The 15,391-nt window shown below is 38.7% G+C and overlaps 1 long non-coding RNA gene across 1 annotated transcript in view; it reads right to left on the reverse strand.

Annotated features, from left to right (window-relative positions):
- Positions 1–1,360: 1,360 nt before the first annotated feature.
- LOC307179511 overlaps positions 1,361–15,391 on the reverse strand; it is a 490,390-nt gene continuing 476,359 nt past the window's right edge. The window contains exon 7 of the long non-coding RNA XR_013825417.1: positions 1,361–1,416. This is a non-coding gene — a long non-coding RNA (uncharacterized lncRNA). The remainder of the gene's footprint in view (positions 1,417–15,391) is intronic.

Consider the following 15,391-nt stretch of genomic DNA (forward strand, 5'->3'; position numbering starts at 1 on the left):
CTCTCTGACCTCCAATCAAAGATCAGAGAGGTTTTGCAATTTTCTCAACATCACATATCTAGTAAATGGAAGATCAGTGTGACTCCTCAGCCTTGTTCTTTCCAAATGATCTATTCCTTTTCTCAAATATTTCCAAAGATCTTCTACATATCATGATAAAACAACACTGTCCCTCCCCTTCCCCACCCTACAAATAACCTCTATTCTTTCTGCCAAATAATATACCTAGCTTTTTCATGGCAAGGTGAGATAAAATATCAAGCCCTGAGATTGTGTGGTGTGTGGCTATTTTCTATTTTGCTGGAGAAAATAGAAAAACACTCATGGGTTAGTTTATTCATTCAAACCAGAAATAGATCCCTGCAGCACACCATTTCATATGCCCCACAAAAATGTGTAGATGTAAAGGGAAAAATGTAATCTATCACCTGGATTTTTCTTTTGCTATTTGCTGCCCAATACTTGAAGACATTGAAACATCTATATGCTCAATAAGGAAAAAAATATCTGGAACAAGCACCATATTTTTTACTTTCCACTCAAATGTTGCAGCAGCATGTGGATATACCCAGGTCTCTAAAGGAGTTAAAACCTTTTTACCTGGATCTGAAGGTCATGTTGTAGATGGAACTTGGCTGTGTCCACACCAGAGCATGGGAAATCACTATATTTTGGTTGCATGAAAGAATTGTCCCCATCTGTCCCCGCACCCCACCAAGAAGTGTAGGAATGTATTCACCACCAGGTTAAAACCAACATCAGTTTGAATCTTTGCTCTACTGCACTCTGAGTTCTGTGAATATTAATGAAAATTTCTTTGTTGGATGGTTCGCTGCTTAAATTCATCTGCCATTCTTCGGTTGGAGTTATTCAGGCAATTAATGTTGAGCATGTGCTCACTCTAATAGGGGCCAGGTGTAGGGCATGGGGATGCAGGCAGTGTTACGTGTCTAAAGGTCAGACTTGTGAAATCCAGCACAGGAAAGATGGTAAGCCACCACCAAGATAGGTAACTTCGAATATATTTTAGTTGCAAGTGATATAGAGGCAGCTGACTTTTTATTCTTATTTGATAACCTTTGATAAGTCCGAGGTCTAAAACAACCGGCCTATGGTGTTTCACCTATTGCTTTTATGCTACCAGTGCAGTCCAGGTGGCTCTTGTGGATTCTACCACTGTGTCCGCAACGGGACGTAAGGTGTTGCCAGGAACACCTCTGAAGCAGGACATAATTATGAAGATCTGGGTGATAAACTCAATTACCGCATGCAATTACTTCACAGCTACAGACCAATTTCTTAACCTTTTTGGGCCTCTGCCTCCTCACTGTAAGATGAGACTAATAATGGTACCTACCTTGTGGGGATGTTCGAGGTTTAAATGACTTCTTAGAAGTAATGTTCTTGGAAATATGCCTGGAAGAGCATAAATACTGTGTTACCAGTTATTGTTTTCAGAGAGAGCTGGACCAGCTAAACCACTTCAAAACAATGTCGAGATCAGAAGGATTAAAAATATTGACTTGCTAAGTCCAACTATCCAAATTAGTTTGCCTGGTGCCAAAGTACATTGTGAGACAAAGAGGATGATCATAGAGGTCAGGCTGGTTTGAATCCAAGCTTAGTGGTTCACTAGCTGATTGTTCTGGGGGAGCCGGAATGGAATTTCTCCGAACTTCATAGAACATATTTTCTCATCTAATATGAGAATAATAACACTTGCCCATAAGACTTCAACAAGAATTTAAAAAGTAAAATACATTGTGCTTAGTAAAGAGTAATTTAAATAAAGGACTCAGATCAACCTTTCCAGCCATTTTTCTCATCACTCTTTGAGATGCTGAATGTTTACATATTTAACTAATTCCTGGAAACTTTTTTGTCCTTTTATCCAGCTGTACCTTTGCACATAAGGTCAATTTTATGCAGTGCTTTCCCCCTTGTTTTGTGCCCAGCACAGCCTACTCACTCTTTGATACCGTTGTTTGCTTTTACAGAAGAGTGGGGAAGCAAAGCTATGAAGAACGCCCTGCTTTTCGGTCAGATCCATGGACATTATAGCCATGGATATGGAACACAAGTAGAGCGGCTAAGAAAACAGGCTGGTAGCTGAGTGGAGAAGAGCCATCACAGGTAGGAGAAGGTTTGTCCCTGGTTAAACAGCTTAAGACCTGTTCTGTTCCCTCAACTGCCAAGCATGGAACAGTGAAAATGTCCTCTTGTGACACACTGTAGAACCAGCTGTGGGTAATGTAAATTGGTACAACTTTCTTGGAAAGACATTTGCCAATATGCATCAGAAGCCTTAAAAATGTTCATAACATTTGATGAGTAATTCCATTGACAAATATTAATACATAAACAAAAGTGGACTGATAAATAAGGACAAGATATTCATCAAAATATTAGGTATTCCAAACCTAAGTTCAAAACCCAACAACATAAAATTCGTTAGTCATGCTACATCTATGAAATGGCCTTCTTTTCAGGCATTAACCATTACAGTGTAAAAACATTTAATGACATGGAGTAATAGTCGTGACACAATCTTAAGTGAAACAAAAAAGAAATCTTTATATGAAACACAGCCCAAAGTATGTACAAGTGTGCATTATAGAGGAAAAAACTACCTCAGAAATGAACAGTGGCTCTGTTGCAGAATGTTGGTTTTGTTTTATTTTATTTGTATTTTATTTGTTCCCTAAAATTAACTCAAATGAGCAGGAAAAGTATTCCTAATGTTACGCTGGTATTCCTTTGCTTTCGTTTGGTGGCTCCCTGAGGAGTGTGCATGGCCTGGGTTACCAGGACTGCTCCAGAAACCCCAAATGTTGCTATTTAATCTGGATCTCGACATCCCTGCCATGTCATCAGTAGCTGCTTCCTGGTGGACCCCTGGGTGGTCACGGACACCCACCCTGCCCCAGCGTGGAAGGGAGACACGCGTAATATCTGCATGTGGTTTTGGCTGCAACTGGCACACTGGCTCCCATAGATGTGAATGTTTCTGGTTAAAGGTCACCATTTACTTGCTGTCTGTGCTGAGTAGTGCAGTAGGTGCTTTAAATGTCTTGATTCTTAAGACTCTGAAGCTCCAAGACAGGGTCAGCATGATGATGAGACAAGCAAGACTCCTGGGGTGCAAAATTTAAGTAGATTCTCAGGGTCATGTGTGCCTCCTTAAATTTTACACCCTAGGTGCCTCTTTGACACCACCTTCATCCTGGCCCTGCTCAGAGAGGTGAAGTAACTTGCTCAAAGTCATGGAGCTGGCAACAGATTGAGTTTAGGATCAATTCCAAATTCAACTGATTCTGAACCCCTTGTCTTTTTATTTATATCCATCTGTATATTTTAAAACGTGCAGTATAAGTAGACAGCACACTTATATTTGTGTGTGTGTGTGTACCACGATGCAGTAGAATTCTTCATATTTAAACACATAAAGAGGTTGTCTATTTGATCAAATGGCAAGCACAGTTTTCAAATATGAGCCATCTCCCCCATTTCGAAGGTGAGCACTGTCAGGCACATCCCAAACTCTAACTAGAAATTGACACATAGGGAAAACAGCTACATAGTCAAAGAAATATGATACACAAATGGTTCTCCCAGCAGTTCATGAATTCTGCCACTCTGTCCTTGGCACTCAAGAGTAATGTAATTAGAAATTGCTGCTTCCCCAGCTGAGCTGAGTTCTGGGTTCGCAGAACAGTCCAGGGCACTGAGCGGCCAGTTAGCAGTTCACTCATGGGCCAAACCACAGTGTGGAAGGAAAGAATTCAGTAAAGGCTTCTAGTCAATTTCATTTTATGGTGGAAATATAATGGGTCTAGAAGAATCTTCCAGTGCCCGAGAAAGGAGTGGTATTTCCTCCCTGCTTGGGATGGTGTTCCAACACCGGGCAAAAGAGAGCCCAGCCTTCCAATTCCACTTCATAATCCTTGAGGCGGTTTTATAGTAATGGGTTCATTTTGCTGCACCCAAGGAATAGATGGGTTCTGTTTTAAGCAGGTCCGCAAGTAGAGAAATACCAAAATAGCTGTGCAGAAACAGAGAATCACCAAAAGAAAAGTGAAAAATCCCAGAGTGTTTTTAAGTCACTCTGCACTTAGGAAACATGTATTAAGTACTATGTGCCAGGGACTAGGTGCAGTATGACTTCATTTACTGGTTTCTGTACACAATGAGGTCATTAGTTATTATCCTCCTTTTCCTGATGAGGAAACTGAGACTTGCAGAAGTTATATGTTTCACCTAACATTACACTCAGGAAGTACTGAAACCATGATTCAAAATTGCGTCTGGTGTTCTTTCCTCTCGCTGCCTTTCAAATACTTATAAAAATGAATGGAATTTAATTGAATTATGGTGCTGTGCACACTGTGACTAATACATGCTGGCTGAATGAATGGCTAGTGACTATATTTATACCTTGTATCCATAAATTTAATATATGTTACGCTGAGGGAGATGCCTCAATGGGAAGATGACAGTTAACAAGGTCATTTTCTGATATGGGAAATACATAAATGTGTACGTGCCTCCTACATTTAATTTACCCACTGCTTCTGAAATGGATATTTGACAGTCAACTGAGAGCTGTTACTCTTTGTTATCTAAAGGTACCATATCATCTTGGTTGCATATACTGCAGAATGAAGAGGGGAGATTAATTCCCCTGGAAATTTGCTCACATCTTCCTAGAAATGGAAAATGCTAAGGCAGCCAGAGACTCTCACTTGCTCCATGAATTCTGATAACTCACTCCCTGACCCTTGGTTTCCTTGCCAGTAAGGGGAAGGGCTATGACTCAAGCTTTTCTCAGATTATTTCCACTCCTGAAATTACATGCAATCTTTTATATCTTGAATATTTGGGGACTGATAATAAGTATTGCAGCCTTACCCAGCCTTTTTGTAACATGAGACTAAGTCCTTGTTAGAAAAAAAAAAAGCTTGATTTTTTTGATCTGATATTGCTTATTTTAGTTGAGGATAAAGTGGAGATATCATTTGCTACCTTCAGAAGATCCCAACTAGGTAAAGTCTTCTTGAGGTTGCCAGTCTACCATGTAGTTACATCACCCTTTCTCTGCCCAAGCTGTTATAACCCTTTAGTCACGTCCCACTGATTTTTTAGAGATATGGTAAATCCCAATGGCTTAGAGGACCTGTTACAGTCTGACCCCCACCCACTTCTCCATCCTTAGCTCATATTACTCATATCACAGAGCCTTTGCTCCTTCTGCCTTTTTGGACTAGAACATGCTGAACCATACACAGTATATATACGTTGTCTGGTTAATGCCTATTCATTCTTCAGATTCCCACTAAATTGTATTTATTTATTCCTTAGACATGTCTTCTCCGAACTTTTGGTCAGCTTCTCACCTGACCATATTTCTTTAATCAGGCTTCGTGTTGCTTAATATTCACCTGCCCCTTCAGATTGTGACAGTGCTTGCTAAATACAGTATTCCCAGTGCCCGGCACTGTCCCGGGCACAGAGCAGGCACTTACGCGTTTGCTCATTAAATGAATAAGCGATATACAGCAATGTCATCCAGCAGTAGGTCAAGTGATCAAACTGCTGGAGCTCTTTGTGGGTAGTTGTGGTATGAAGTTGCGGATCTACACTTAGAAGATGAGCATGTCATAAGTCAAAGCTCTTCCACTGACTATCAGAGTCAAATTAGGCAGTCAGTTTAAGTCTTTGGTCCTCTGTTTTCTTCTCTGGAGAGGAAAAATTATCACTGTTCCTGGGGTTTTTTTGAAGACTAATGAAACAGTGGACTCCTAGAAATATGAACGCACTATAGGCATCACAGGCATTGCTACTATTTCCTAAGGATAAGTGTGATCCTGATTGGCTTATAAGAGCCATTCACACAGAGCACCCTGTTGGAGTAGAGACAATGATGATCCATAAGATCATAGTATGATCCAGGCCAAGTTCCATAAGTATTTTAATTTCTTTTGGAATTTCATTGATAAGTTTCTAGTGTACAATAAAGTTCTGCCCCAGAGAAAAAATAATTTCCTTTATAAATGGATGATTGGCTGCCACGTACCTAGAAACCTAAAAATGGCATCCATAGGAATGTGAAGTTTCTCTGCATTTCGAAAGAACAGTGAGATGTAATTCTGTTTCACATCAAAACAAACATTTTACCAGTGTTACCTTGTTAACTGATCACACTACTATTGACATTAAAAGAATGTATGCATGAATGCATGAATTTATCACTTCATAATTTTTCCCCCATGGCTAATTTAAACGGGCATCTAAGAAGAAGAATATCAGGCCCTCTTGTTTTAGAAGCAAACATTATACACCCACATATGCATACATGCTCAAACATAATAAATTTACTGAGAAAAAGATACCTCAAGCATCAGTAAAAGAAGAATATTATTAATCCAATGGATTGTAGTCTCCTATTTAAGAAAAGAGGCAGGACTGATTGTTATATTTTATAGGAAATTGTTTAGGGAATTGAATTTCTTTCTATCAGATTCTGGCTGTGCATATTACTAAGTGTTCGTGTTCAAGTTTCTTTTGTGTGTTCCTTCACTGAGAAGGATTATGCCTAAGAAAGTGGGTACTGAATTCTGAAACCTGAGGTTTAAGTCTTAGATCTTCCCATGTTCAGGTCTACAATCAAGGGCACATTACTTAAAGCCACCCAAATTTAGTTCCCTCACCTGAAAAATCAGGATAGTTAGGATCAAACCTCATCAAACCTCATGGGTGTTCTGAGACAGTAGCCAGTTAAACCCCTGGCACAGAGTTTGGGACACAGTAGGCACTTGATAAATGCTGATTCCCTTCAACTAAACATTGCCTCAGTCTCTAAAAGTATTGTGGGAGATTAGAGAAGATTTTAAACACTTTCTATTCTCATTCTCTTGGCTCCACTTAAAATCATGATTTTTTTTTTTTTTTTTTTTTTTTTTTTTTTGTGGATGACCTTTCCCTAAACTACTTTGTTGCGGGAAAGAAACGATTTAATTAAAAATTAAAATCAGAAAAGTTTCTCCTGGGATTTAAAGTGCTCCTGCCCTCCTCAGCATAAAATGCTGGCTTTTAGACAGCAGTATTGATGAAAAGAATTTGTTCTTACTGCTAGAGCAATCCAGTCGGGGCAATTCTTCGAGACGTAGCCTTTTATTCATGATTAGATGTTTTAGTTTCAAAGTTCCTGCTTTGAAATGTAAAGGTTGGACTTTAAGAAAAAGGATAGTTTAGTGATTTAGGGACATTCCCATTTCCTTGAAAGATGTTATCTGAATGTATTTGAAGAAGGCCACTGATTTCTAGAATTGCTGTTCCACCCCCCGTCTCTCCTATCTTAAAAAAACAGTCACCAATTAAGGCTCCTCCTCATCTAGATGTCTTTACACAGACATTTTTACACATTGCCAGCATGTGTTTCTGTGACTCTCCTTTACTAGGTCTCCATGGCAGATCACTTCCTCCCACCTTTTGGATGGACATGTTCCGACTCTGGATAAGTTATTCCTATCAACTTTACTATCAAGTCATGGTGTCCAAGGAGCTTCAGGACACCATGATCCCTTCAGAGAGGCATGTTTAGCTTCCTTCTTAGAACACCAGCTCATTTAATTTATTTGCTGGCTTGGGGAGCACCTCTATATAATCCCCAAGAGCTAGTAACAAACATCGTAACTAATTTATGAGTCCTTATTTACCTGGCTGTACTTTCCAAGCTCTTTTCAGGCCCAACACCACCTCCTCTGAGCTCAGAGACAAATAAAGGTGTGATGCTTCTTTCCCTGACCTTCCAATGCGTCATGGGGCCTGTGTGAGAAGCAGCAGGCCCAGATGTGCCAGGTGGTGGGCCCTAAAGTCTGTCTGTTGACCCATTAACACAAGCGAACACTGGCTTCCTTTTTTAATCTAACACTTACTGCCTAGGTAACATTATTATTATTTCCCCCAGCCTATAAATAGATATTCAGCCTCTGAATGAGATGTTCTCAGCAGAGAGTTTTCTCAGGTTTTTATCTTTTAACAGAGTCAGGATAAAGGCTCTTAAGAGAGTTATATGTGGAGAGAGAATTGAAGAAAATACTCAATTTTCTAAGCACTTCTTCATAGTGTAGGGCAGCTGTTCTTCTTAAAAGTTTGCAGAAACATTTACAGTTTCAGATGTACCTAAGTGAGACATCTGTATGGAAGCATGTTTGCTTCATTTTCAACGGGATAGATATTGTACCCATTAGATGGAAATGAAGTTTCATTTTATGCGGCAAACCTCTACCTCGTTAGTAATGGCTACTAAAGCCTTGTGTTGAGAAGAATCCTGAGGCTAAATTTTGGTTCAGTGGAACAAAGTGCTGCACATAATCAGGGCGGTGTGACATTAATAGAGACGTGCGGAGCTTCACAAATGACTAGCCTGTGTTAGCAAATAGCATTTCGTTAAATTATAGTCTTCACCCTTTTGTCTCTTGAGTTGGCTATGCTCTTTGTATGGTTTTGTAAACAACCAGCTTTCAATGATCACATATATTATGGATATAAGATCTAAATAATATGTAAAAACAGCTCTTCATGAAAACTTATTCAATTAAATGTAGCATTTAGTCCTCCCAAATGCTTTATATGGTGTTTATAAACTAAAGAATCATTGATCATTTATTATAAATATTAATAACAAGAAACTATTCCATAAATAACTTGTTATTTGGAAGAAAAAAAGATAGGATTGTTAAAATAAAAATGATCTTAGAGAGTATTTTGCATAATTTCTTAATTTCTCATATCAGAAACCCAAGGTCCCAAATTCTTGAATCACTATCTTCAAATTGGAAGTTTGAAGTAGAAATAAAATTAACACCCACCCTTCCTCACTTTTTTTCCCCTCTACTCTCACATCTCCTAAGGTTAGCAAACTCATTTTCAGTCATACCCTAAGTCTGAGTTTACAATGATAAATTATCCCTTCACAACTATTTTTTTGATGCAACATTTTTTATGTGAAATTAGTTGGTTTTATCCCTAATATTAATGCTAATAATAGTATTCACCTCAAAAACTTGTTGCAAAGATTAAACATGTAAACCCATGTAAAACACTATAACAGTTATACCACCTAAAGTTTTGGCTATAACATCATAACTATTGCTCAAAATTAAGTTCTGGCTTTTTGACTATAAGTGTAGTATATAGGTAACTTACACAACCCCCAACCTAAAGTGGTAGTTCTATTTAGGCCAATAATCAAATATTTTTTGAACAATAAGGCAGAATCTTCATCCCTTCCTTTTTTTTTTTTAACCTATGGTCAGGTCGCATCTTTTGCCATTAATAAGAATGAGGGTGGCCTGGTTTCCTATGAACACTGTGGTTTCAATGAGCTTCCCAATAGTGTTTGCTCCTTGATAAATTTCAAATCCCCTGTCTTCTCTACTACTGTCTGGTGTGGGCTTTTGCAAAATTTCTCTATACTGAGCTTTCTACATTCATTCTTTCTACCCTGTAAGCAATCTTATCTAATCCATCTTGTCCACTGGTTAATCACCAGAGTGATATTTCTAAGACACATATTGGATCAGATCAATGCTTAGAACCTTCCATTGTTTGCCTATAGCTAACATTATGAAATGATGTGTGGAAAAACCCTGACCCCAGCTGCTATCTGTCATTCTTGCCTCAGATATCTACATATACATCTATGTGACCAGATACAAAGAACTATTTAGGGTTCTTCAAACACATGAAATATTTCAAACAAAGGATCTTCCCTATTGGAAGATCAGGTCTGTTTTCATGTCTTCTGCATAGTAACTCAGAAAGTTTAATTGCCAGTAAAGTGAGGAGTGTGTTACTCTAGGGATTGCAATAAAATAAAATGAAACAGAAGGGTACATCACACATCTGTGATTAGTGGGTGGGGGGGCGGAAACAAACCAACCTGCAAGAACAGGTGGTAGTAAATAATGCTTGATATGATGTGATAGATCTGTCCGGTTTTCCTTGTTTCTTTGGTCATTCATAATTCCTAGTGCTTACTGTTTTTCAGAATGTCAGCTATGTTGCTATTTAAAAAAAATAGGAACCAGAAAAAGAGAAGCTAGCTGACTACTTGTCTATGCAGGTTAGTACAAAAGTACAGTATCACGTACAGTGACACGATATTTTGGAATGAGGAATTTAATGGGTTATCTAATACATTGTATAAGAATTTGTTGTTCTTATCAAGTGATCAAGTTTAGAATGGAGCATTAATTAATCTGAATGGATGCTTGCTAGTGCGTCTCTAAAAACATGGTTTATGTATGTTGTATGAATGTGAGTCTTTATAAAAGCAACACACACACACACACAATAATCACATCAGAAAATTTTATAACCTGCTTTACATTCAACAAAAATCTTTCCTTCCCGACTCTCAGGAACTTTCAACACTTTCATCTCTGTGTTGCCCACATCGCCTGACACCTTTATTTGTTCACTGGGGGCACTCTGAAAGTGCTTGGTGAACTGATTTCCTCATGGATTATTCCAAAATCGCAACACTAGGAGAGACAGAAGTGTTGGATGCCACTGGATGAATCCTTCAGTCTCTACATACGCAACTTATGTGTGATTAAATAAGAAAATAAAAAGTACAAATGCCTGAGCTATTTGTTCTGGCTAGAAAAAAAGTCGTTTTTACCATCTTAATGGCATATTGTTTTAACACTTCTCACTTGCCATTTTCCTCCAGAAGATAGAAGTGCATTTTAATGGCAGAAACAATTATAGGAAGCGAACTAATATAGCCATTATTAAACATTTATTAAGACCCCACTGTGTGGGAGCCACTGATGCATTTTAAAAATAACATTCTCACCATAACACTTGTACTCTAACCTAACTTACTTTGCATTTAATTTTTTAATGTAGATAGAAAATTGTAATAGTTAAGTTTTTGAAATTCCAGTGGTGGCCAAGGCAGAGGGAAATGAAAAAAAAAAATCAAAACTGAAGTGATATTCTATATTCTATTAGTCTTAAGGAGTAATGCTCTATAGGGGTCATGCCGACAATGAAACAGCAGTACAAAGTGTATCCCAGGCTCTTCCTAACTTTGTGGTGACAAATGTAATCTGGGGTTCTTCAAAGCCTGAGATATCTGAGGATTTGGGGTGGGAGGCTCATATTAATTGATTAGTGTAGGAGAGGTGGACAGTTGCTGCTCCTAAGTCATTAAAGATTGTTAGGGGTAGACACTCTTATTGGTCATAGGGAGCATAGTAGTAACAACAGCTGCATATAGTAGGTGCTTTCAGGGGGTTTCTGTTGTTGTGTCTGTCCCGTTCCATTGAGAGCTGTGCCTGATCACCCCATTTGTTTGTCCAGGGATTATCTTGCATGTTGCTTCTCAGAAGCCCGTTGTCTTACATCATTTGCCTGTCCACAGAGTTGTATACAAATGGTGAACATTGGACTCAGGCAGCTTCTTTCATGAAATTAGGAACCTCTATGGGGATACAAGGGTTTCTTTTCCTTCTGCATTATAAACTTGAGGATATGGTTGGTTTCATTGCTAGTAAGAACCACTTTCCCAGCTCTAGGAAGAAACCATACGTGAAACAGGAGAGAATCAGACTGATAGGTAAATAGAAGTGGAGATACAGAGAGAAAAGTAATGCAGGAAGGGAATTGGGAGGGGAGAGAGGGAGAAGAAGGAGTGGGAGACAGAGAAAAGGAGGGAGAGGAAAATACCATGAGAGGATGGTGAGAGTGATGAAGATCATGATGAGCATGACAGCATCTTTGCATCTCCTGTGACTCAATTCATATATACCTACAACCTTCCCCGATTATGGAAGCCAATAACCACCTCTCTTGTTTAAGCTTAACTTCTGTTTCCATTGCTTACAACCGAAAATCCCAATTAATACAGACTTCAATGATTTTCAATAGAAAAAGCATTACTATATACTACTATTATTAATAAAAAATAATACCAAACTCAGTGCCAGGTACTAAGCAACTAAGTTTAATTCATTTAATTATTTCATTATCACATGCATTAGAACTATTTACTGTCATCACCATGTTGTAGATGAGAAAGCAGAGGCACAGAATGGTGAAATGACTTGTTGAGAAGCATTCAGATATCAAGCAATAGATTGTCAGAACTTGAGCTCACGTGGGTAAGCAAAACCCGAGTGCTGGGCTGTGCTCCTGCAACTTTGACTTATAGCAGTAACACCCCAGTCAAGAGGCTCTTCACAACTCTGAGAGAATAAGTCTCAGAACTTAAAACATAATAGGAAAACCAAATAAACTAAGTTGAGGTGAAATGGTTTAAATAAATACATTATATATACATTTTACAAACATTGGATTAATAATAACATTTAATGCTATACTATAAATTTCTTTCTTCTGTCCTATGCTCATTGAAGACTTTTAAGATCTCCTTTCTCCTTGGCCCCAATTAAATATACCTAAATATATCTTGTGTTGTCACAGGTAATATATCCACTAAAAAGCATTTTGGGATATGGTTCTTCATTCAAACATTAATTCATTCCTGGCTTTATGTGCCAGCTGATGGAGTTCTGATATCACATCACTTTCCCTTTTTATCTCCCACTGAGGCTTTCAAAGCTAAAATTCATTGAATTTTCTAATTTTCTACACTTTTATATTCCCAAACTCTGGTTTTCTTATGCTAGAATTTTATTCAAATAGAAGTTGTGTTTGGGGAGGGATTGCATCGCATTTTATCTTATTTTATTTTTTATTGAAGTGTAGTTGATTTACAATGCTGTGCCAATCTCTGCTGTACAGCAAAGTGACTCAGTTACACACATAGAGACATTCTTTTTTTAAAATATTCTTTTCCATTATGGTTTATCCCAGGAGATTGGATATAGTTCCCTGTGCTATGCAGTAGGACCTGTTGTTTATCCACGCTGAATGCAATAGTTTGCACCTGCCAACCCCAGACTGGGAAGCCCATCCCTCTCCTCCCCTCCCCCTTGGCAACCATACGTCTGCTCTCTATGTCTGTGAGGTTGTTTCTGTTTCTGTAGATACGTTCATTTGTGTCATATTTTAGATTCCACATATAAATGATATCATATGGTATTTGTCCTTCTCCTTCTGACTTCCTTCACTTAGTATGATAATCTCTAGTTGCATCCATGTTGCTGCAAATGGCATTATTTAGTTCTTTTTAATGGCTGAGTAGTATTCTATTGTATATGTATAGCACATCTTCTTTATCCAGTCATCTGTCAATGGACATTCAGGTTGTTTACATGTTTTGGCTATTGTGCTGCTATGAACATAGGGGTACATGTATCTTTTGAATTATAGTTTTGTCCAGGTATATACCCAGGAGTGGGATTGCTGGATCATACGGTAATTCTATTTTTAGTTTTCTGAGGAGCCTACATACTGTTTTCTATAATGGCTGCATCAACTTACATTCCCATCAACAGTGTAGGAGAGTTCCCTTTTCTCCACACCCTCTCCAGCATTTGTTGTTTGTAGACTTTTTAATGATGGCCATTCTGACCAGTGTGAGGTGGTACCTCATTGTAGTTTTGATTTGCATTTCTCTAATAATTAGTGGTGAGAATCTTTTCATGTGCCTATTGGCCATCTGTATGTCTTCTTTGGAGAAATTTCTGTTAAGATCTTCTGCTCATTTTTTGATTGGGTTGTTTGTTTTTTCTTGTTGTTGATTGTATGAGCTGCTTGTATATTTTGGAGATTAAGCCCTTGTCAGTCACATCATTTGCAAATATTTTCTCCCATTCCATAGGTTGTCTTTTTTTTTTTTTAATGGTTTCCTTTGCTGTGAAAAAGCTTGTAAGTTTGATTAAGTCCCCCCATTTGTTTATTTTTGTTTTTATTTCTATTGCCTCGGGAGACTGACCTAAGAAAACCTTGTTCAGTTTATGTCAGAGAATGTTTTGCCTATGCTCTCTTTAGGAGTTTTATGGTGCCATGTCTTACGTTTAAGTCTTTAAGCCATTCTGAGTTCATTTTTGTGCATGGTGTGTGTTCTAACTTCATTGACTTACATGCAGCTGTCCAACTTTCCCAGCACCACCTGCTGAAGAGACTTTTTCCCACTTTATATTCCTGCCTCCTTTGTTAAAGATTAATTGACCATAGGTGTGTGGATTTATTTCTGGGCTCTCTATTCTGTTCCATTGATCTGTATGTCTGTTTTTGTACCAACACCACACTGTTTTTGTTTTTGATTTTTTGCAGTACGCGGGCCTCTCACTGTCGTGGCCTCTCCCATTGCAGAGCACAGGCTCCGGACGTGCAGGCTCAGCGGCGATGGCTCACGAGCCCAACCGCTCCGCAGCATGTGGGATCTTCCCGTACCAGGGCATGAACCCGTATCCCCTGCATCGGCAGGCAGACTCTCAACCACTGCGCCACCAGGGAAGGCCACACCACACTGTTTTGATTATTGTAACTTTGTAGTATTGTCTGAAGTCTGGGAGAGTTATGCGTCCTGCTTCATTTTTTTTCCCCCCTCAGGATGGCTTTGGCAATTCTGGGTCTTTCATGGTTCCATATAAATTTATGGATTATTTGCTCTAGTTTTGTGAAAAATGTCATGGGTAATTTGATAGGGATTGCATTAAGTCTGTAAATTGCTTTGGGTAGTATTGCCATTTTAACAATAATAATTCTTCCAATCCAAGAGCATGGGATATTTTTCCATTTCTTTGAATCTTCTTTAATTTCCTTTATTAATGTTTTATAGTTCTCAGCATCTAAGTCTTTCACCTCCTTGGTCAGGTTTATTGCTTGGACACTCCTGCAGTGCATTTCTTTACGGATGTAAATTTGGTGATTTCATGTACCAAATGGCCTATAAAAGAAAGTTTTGATAGCTGCCCAATATCCTAGTGGAAAGTTAAGGCAGACCAGGTAGAGATGAACGACTGTATGGCTTAAGGTGATCCTGAAGGTTCAATCTTAATTAAGTGAGCTGGTTATCTGGGTTGACTGGAACCAGAGACTGCACAAAACACAACTGGCTTCACTCAAAGCATTTTCATATGTGCCTCCTCTGTGCCAGACACTATTTACACTAAGAGTTAGATCAGTGAACAACAACAACAAAATGTCTCTGTCCTTTTGTAAGACTCTCTCTCTCTCGCTCATGCTGCCGGATTGTTATTTTGTATAAAATGGTCAAGAAAGCATCTCTAATGAGGTAACTCCTGAGCAGAGATCTGAAGGATGTGGGAAGCTGGTTGTGCTGACCCACAGAGGAGGAGTTTTCCAGGCAGAGGGAACAGACATGAGTCCTGAGTGAGGCCTCGGGCATACCAAACAGGGAGTGTATTCAGGGAAAGGGACCACTCCAAGCTTTGTGCAACCAGTTTTC

This window comes from Stenella coeruleoalba (assembly GCF_951394435.1).
Source record: "Stenella coeruleoalba genome assembly, chromosome: 20".
Taxonomy (NCBI): Eukaryota; Metazoa; Chordata; class Mammalia; order Artiodactyla; family Delphinidae; genus Stenella; species Stenella coeruleoalba.